Consider the following 7,558-nt stretch of genomic DNA (forward strand, 5'->3'; position numbering starts at 1 on the left):
CATGTGGACTCGTTTCTGATTAAAAGGACAATTTTTGTAATTTGGCTCGTTATGGGGATATTTGACATATATGTGTGGGACCACATTATTATGTGGATATATTTGGGTTACTCGGCACAAGGCGATCCTAGGGAGCAAGCTAGTGGGAAAGTCACAACGGGACCAATACTTGTCTCGGGGAGAGTCAAGGGGTATTTTGGGTATTTAGTACATTACCGGGATATTGGGTAATAGGAATGAATATTTGAGGATATATTTGAAGTTAGTGACATCAAGATGGAATTCAAGGGATTTTGACTATTTTACCCCTGGGGACGTTTTTTGTACCCCGAGCCTTTAAGGTTACTTAAGCTCGAAATAACCTCTCAAAACTAAAAAAACTAAAAAAATACAGTCTCGTTCTCTCTCCCGTTCTCTTATTTCAGCTCGTTAGCATTCTCGAAGGAAACTTGAGTTTTAGGGCTCGGATTCAAGCAATGTTAGAGTCATAGCGATTCTAGGAAAGATTAGAAGCTTGGTAGCAATGGGATTTAGCTGGAAAACAATGTAATCTGAGGTAATCAAAGCTTTAAGTTTCTAAGTTTTTGTTTCCTTAAGTTATTTGAGTTTTGATTTGGATTTTATGGTTCAGTGAGTTTTGATCCATTTGAATGGCGGGTTTTGTTGCTTGGGACTTCCTAGGGATGTTGTGAGATTGAATTGTAGGTTTGGTACAGTTTAGGGTGAGTTTTGGAAGGATTTGGATCTGAGAAATATGGGTTCGCGGGATCGCACCGCGACCCTGTTCTTGGGGCGTCGTGGCCCTCATGAACCCAGAAGGCTGGGTGGTTTCTCTGAAGCAGGGCCGCGCCGCGGACCGTGTCCGAGAAATGGGAAGGGCCTCTCTGACTTAGGGTAGGTCACGGCTCAAATGTCTAAGGTTGCAGTGCTTAAGGGTTTTTTGGGCCTTGGGGAGGTTTTGAGTGCGAAAACTCAAACCTAAGGGATCGGGATCGATCCTACTACCCGGTTTAATAGAATTCGATGTCTCGGAGACTAGGACTCGGTCCGGAAGCCTTTATTCGCTCATTATTCATGGGATTCTATATTATGGTTGTGACTAGGTTATCGCTAGGGGCTTGGAACCGGGATCGTGCTCAAGGGTCGTTCATTCGTAACTTGTGCTTGGACCAAAGGTAAGAAAACTGCACCCAATACGTGATGTACGTGATTAGGGCATGGTCTAAATGTTGAATATAGATTTGATCAGAGCTTGGGCCTCTGAGAATGTGCATGATTATGATTATGCATGTGAATGATTGATTAAGCATGGTAAATGCTCTATATCTGGATATTTATTATATGATGAATGAATGTTAGCATTATATAATTGAGAAAAGCATTGACTTAAGAGTCAAGGTCGACAAAGTCTCATATCCTAGGGAACTGGGCCTCAATTTGACTTATTGGTCAATTAATTATGGCAATCGGCCCCATATGACGTTGTAGTCATTTATATGGATGGTATGCATGCATGAGCAGAGTTATTAAAACTAGGCATGCTTATTATGATTTGGTAACATGTTATTAACTGGTTATGAGCATGTTTAAGTTTTCTTGCTGAGTCTTGGCTCACAAGTTCTTTGTGGTGCAGTTAAGGGGAAAAGAAAGTTGGACCATACCTTAGTTGGAGAGCTTCAGTGACGATGTGTACATATGCGGCTGCTCAACCACCACGACCGAGATTTTAAAGAGGAACTAGGGTCAAACCATATTCTTGCCGCTTAGGTTGGCTGGTTGTAACTTTTCAATTGTAGTTAACCTTTTTAAATGTATTTTGGGATCCTATGTTTGGAAGTAAATGTTTTGGTGAAACTGTTGGAAATGTGCCCTGAAAGCATATGTAGTAGACATTGTTTTATGAAATAAATAAATAAATTGAATTTGTTATGCATATATTTTATGGATTATATTATTCTATGATAATATTATGTAAATATCAGGAAAATTCCTAAGTTCAAGTATGTAATCTCAAACACGTATTAGTACGAGAGGATTGTGTTTGAGATAAATGAACTTGAATAGTTCGCAGTAAAATAAAGTTATGGAATCTTTAGATTAATTACTGCAAGTACGGTCCACTAGTATTATGAATACATGTGATCTAGATCCGGATCACTAGTGTGGTAGGACACTTTAGTGGAGGTGCTTTATATATTGAGAATATATAGAACTGGACCATATATGTTTATTAATACTTAGTTAAATACCGTTTCGAAGTATTAATTAAATGTATCAACTGATGATCATATACAAATTGATCTTAATCCTGAAGTTACTATGAACTCCTGTTTATATTATATGAGTTCTTTGATTCACTTGTTAGGGTCTGTCAGAATGATCAGGCTAAAAACTTTTGTTTTGGGAACTCATTAATATAGATGGCTGGGGACATAGTATACATATATGGAATCTATACCTTCTCACAAGAGATTGAATGATGGTTCTCTTAAGGGTTGACTTTTGGGACTGAAAGGTTATTGAGCTCAAATTCATAATTTAGTTATGAATTAACCTTCACTAGTAGAGTCAATGGTACTTAAGGAAACAAGACATAATTAAAAGGGTAAAACGGTAATTTTATTCCCGATTAATTATGAACCATTATTAGAGGGTCAAGTTGTATGCAATGATTAAATCAATGGACGCTTTATGAATATAAAGTACTCAGTAAATGAAATGTCTATAATTACAGAGTGCAGTCTCATATTTATAGTGGAATAATCATGAGATTAATAAATTAAGATTATTTAATTAAAGAGTTTAATAAATAATCTCAAATTTATTGGAGCTTTGAATTATAGGTCCATAGGTCCCCATAGCGGCTCTATCAACACTGTTCAAGGTAAGAGTTGATATGAATGGAAAATAGTTTAAAGACATATTTAAGAAGAAACTTGTTCTTCAGGCCAAATATGCAATTATATGATAATAGTGATTAATTAATTAATTACAAATTAGTTGTAGTTAACAAAATTAATTAATATTTAATTATTATATAATTTTCGAAATTATATTAAATAATTAAATTAAATTTCGAAATTTAATTAAATAATTCATTAATTGTAATTTTCGAAATTATGATTAATTAAATATTTATTTTTGAAAATTTTGGGTTTAATTAATTAGTAGAATTAATTAAATATTTTTATTTGAGTGGGAGAAAATAATCTGATAAGTTCAAATTGGATTTGAATTTAAAAGATTGATATTTATTCAAATAATTAATTATATTTGATAATTAATTAAAAAGATAGTTAATTTGAATTCAAATTTGAATTAGCTATCAGGTTGTTAGATCTTATCTGACAAAGAAATTTGAATAAATAATTAAATAAAATTTGTAAAACCAATATCCCTAGAAATTAGGAAGCTACACGTTCACACACAGTCCAGGACTGTGTGTGGCGTGTAAGGGCTGACATTTTCAGGGATGGGATTTTCAATTTTATTTGTTTAATCAATTAATTAATGGATAATTCAAAAAATTGGTTTTTGGATTTTTTCATTAATGGAATAATTAATTAATTAAAAAATTAAATTGTAAAATGGTTACAGATTTATTTTTAAATTTTGAATATTTTCTGTTAAGTAAGACTGATCAGATTATTATTCAAAATAAGAAAAGTGAAGAGAGTGAGACTACTCTGAAAAATTCGCTCTGTGAAAAATAGAACGGTAGTTTTCTCTCTCCCTGAAAATAAAGAATCCATTCTCAAGCCTATTCTCTTGATCTCATGAGTTGAGTACATCAAGAAGAATCACAAATAAACTATCCTTTATTCTCTAAGTGCCCACACATTTCTTGAGGTGTAGAGAACGCTTTGGAAGATCTTGGTGTAAGTACGTGGAGCGGCTTGGATAGGAAGATCGTTCTAAATACGAAAAGATAGCAAGGACACTTGATAGGCTTCAAGAGGTATGATTTCTATTAGTATCTTGTTTATGATTAATGTATGTATATTAATGGATCCGCATATTTAAAGGTAGTTTAAATATGTTACAAAATTTTTGTTGTACACTGGGCCAACCACATCACCATTCCGTGCGTATTAGGAAACTCGTTCCTAACAGAAACAGTTGTACTTATTGTCCAAATTTTTTAAACCCTAAACCATTAATCACGTTAGTTACACGATTATGGCCAAATGACTCGTTTAACGAGTTTAGCACTATTTAAAATACATAGTGTAACGGTCCCTGAGTAGTAGGGCGTTACAACATGGTATCAGAGCATGCCAAGGTTAAGGGTTCCTGAAGACAAGTTAGGCAAGTACACTCGTCACTAAAGACAAGCTTCACTCAGGGTTTAATAACTATTTATGTGGTTATGTGTTTAACTGCTTAAATAGGATATAAATGGCTTACCTACATGCCTTATTTGGAAGCATGAGATATTTTGATAGGGCCTGGTCTTTGACTGTTGATATGATTATGTGATTACCTGCTTAGTGGATATATGAATGTGTTATCTGCATGCTAGAGTTGAGAGCATGCCATTTTGTTGGCAAGAGCGTGGTTTATTGATTTATGCATGAATGTTATGGGCATGTATTTTAGCACTACAGTGATATGTGAATGTGGTGTTGTTTAATTTTCCCGTGGGGAAGCCTTTTGGATGTGCTCATCATGCTTAATGGGTCAAGTTATTGACTGCAGACTAATTTGGAGGTTATGTACCCAAGGCAGTTAATGGGACCCGGTGGTGTTTATGTTGAGGCTGGAAATTACAGCCAAGGCCTGAGCCCTCCGCCTGCCCCTCAGAATTGGCAGCATGTGTTTACAGATATACAAGTAAGATTGCAGAGGCAAGAGGAAGAGATTAGGTGTTTAAAACAGCAGGGTCTGTCAAGGAACACCTCTTCCTTTGTTATGTTAGGAGTGGCACTAGTTTTGGCTCAGCCTAGGGTTGAGAACAAGTGAGAATTACTATATGAGCGATTTTAGGAATATTACCCTCCAGTTTTTTAGGGAGGCCTATATCCATTTAGAGCTAAACAATGGACGGGCATGATCAGTTCTATCCTCGACTTTATGGGGATAGTAGGCCACGATAGGGTAATGTAAGGACCCAACTATTTTTATGATCTTGGACCATTAGATCTACTATACATAGCTACTATTTTGGGAAATATACATAAGAAATAATATAACTTTATTAAATCTCAAAATATTGTATCAAATACATAATAATAGAAAATATGGCATGGGTACCCATTGTTTAAAAGAAAAACATAAAATTTAATTCAATTGTTTAAAAAAACTAAATGTGGAAAAACATGATCTAAAAGACTAAATATAAATAACTTCATCCTCGATCGACACGCAGTCCACTCAGTTCGTTCATCCTCAACACACCTGCCAAGCTTCCAAGAATCCTTCCGCCTCCATATCTAGTTTCCTGCATGACACTAAAAAAATAAAGGAATGAGCCTAATGGCCAGCAAGGAAAACCTAACACATAACTCATATTCATAAAATTCATAACGTAGCATATAATAAAACATATCATAAACATATGTCACACATACTATAATGGCCATTATTACTTGGGATCCCATAACTAAACAAGTCATATGCCCATTAGATTTGTGGGGCTTGCTGGCTAAGCAAGTCATATGCCCATAAATTTATTGGGGCTTGTTAGTTGTACAGGTCATATGCCCAAGTCTACAAACATACATATCACACAAATCATAAGTTAAAATAACACATAAATCATAAGATAACATTTATCATAACATATAAATCATATAACACATAAATCCTATCCTATTTTCCTTACCAATATACCGGGATGATGAGAACAAAGTCGGGATTTTGGAACACTCCTAAAAACCATAATATAGAGGTGAGTATTCTAAAAGAAATCGATGAATGAACTAAAAACCACCGAGAATATTCTTGCCGACAAGAAACCTCAAGTTCGAAGAACTTAGATGCCTAACCAAGAATAGAGAAGACTGAGTTAGGACTATAAAACTAATGAAACAATACTGAAAGGAACTAAGAATAGGAATACCTTTGAAATTGCTATGATCGAACTACACCTCGAAACCGAAATACACACTATGAACCTTACTTCCCAAGTGCTTATTAAGCTTATAACCCCAACCCAAGTGTTTATCACTCTATAGTCTCACTAGCACTTGGAAGGCTCTGATCAATGCTTGAAGAATGAATGAAAAGGCTTGGTGCTAGGTCCTATTTATAGAGTTCTATAATAAAAATTTTCTTTTTGGCTTTGAATAAAAATAATAAATTTAATTGAAAATATTTGAATATCCTTCAGCCAAAGGCTTAGGAATTGGTCAAATTTTTCAGAGAGATTTAAGGATTCAAAGCTTGATTTTTAAAACAAAAATAATAAAAACAAATAGAATCCTAACTTCTAACTCCCTAAATCTCGTAACTCTAAACTCCCCTGCAGTAAAATTAACATATCTAGAGTTGTAGAACTCCGATTTAGATTCTCTTTATATCGTTAGAAAGATAATTAAATTATCTACAACTTTCTAGAAATACTATTTTTCAAAATTCATAACATAATTAGGTCAAAAATAGGTCGGAAGTTACAATACCCTAAAGTTACGAAAAATCTATTTAATTATCTAAATAACAACCTAATCCACAAATAAATAAAATTGAGATAAATGTTATGCTCCTCACAGATTCTGGTGAAGACTAAGTCTTATATTTCCCTTATTTTATCATTAAAATAATAATTTCTTAATATTCATGCATATGACAAATGACATAATCCTATTGGCTCTATCTAAACCTTAGGAATAACCATGCTCATGACAAGTGTCATATTCTTATTAGCTCTATCTAAACCTTAGTTTATAATAATTATGATATTAATAACCAGCAATATTAATCAAACCTTATGCTATAATTAATATTCTTAAACTATAGGTTAAACTTATAAAATCCATAACTATTGCTAGGAGTTTCCAACTAAGTCCCGGCTTGAACCAAAATCCACAGTCATAAAAATACTACTACTATTACTAGCTATTACTATTACTACTACTATCTAACTAGCTAAGTAAAGTTCTTGGACTCTACAGGTGATCTGTGCTACCTATGTGTTATAGGAAGATGCTCGGACTTGGTGGGAGGTGATATCCCAAACACGAGATACAGCTGCGATGAATTGGAAGGAATTTAGGCAGTTATTTAATGAAAGATATTATTGTGACGTAGTTAAGACTGCAAAGACAAATGAATTTCTGAACATGGTTCAGGGAAATATGACAGTAACAGAGTATGTTAACAAATTCGAGGGGTTGGCCAAGTTTGCTATTGATATGGTACCCACGGATCTGACTTGGAAAGAGCGATTTATCCAGGGATTGAATTTTGGGATAGCTCAGGGCGTTAGAATCGCCCCAATTCATGAGATTTTTACCTATGCTCAGGTGGTAGGGAGGGCTCTTGTTGTTGAGAGCACAGGAAATGAGATATGGAGGGAGAGTGTCAGAGAGCGGGGAGCTCAGGCAGTGATACCTCCGTT

Source organism: Humulus lupulus, chromosome 6 (assembly GCF_963169125.1).
Source record: "Humulus lupulus chromosome 6, drHumLupu1.1, whole genome shotgun sequence".
Lineage (NCBI taxonomy): Eukaryota > Viridiplantae > Streptophyta > Magnoliopsida > Rosales > Cannabaceae > Humulus > Humulus lupulus.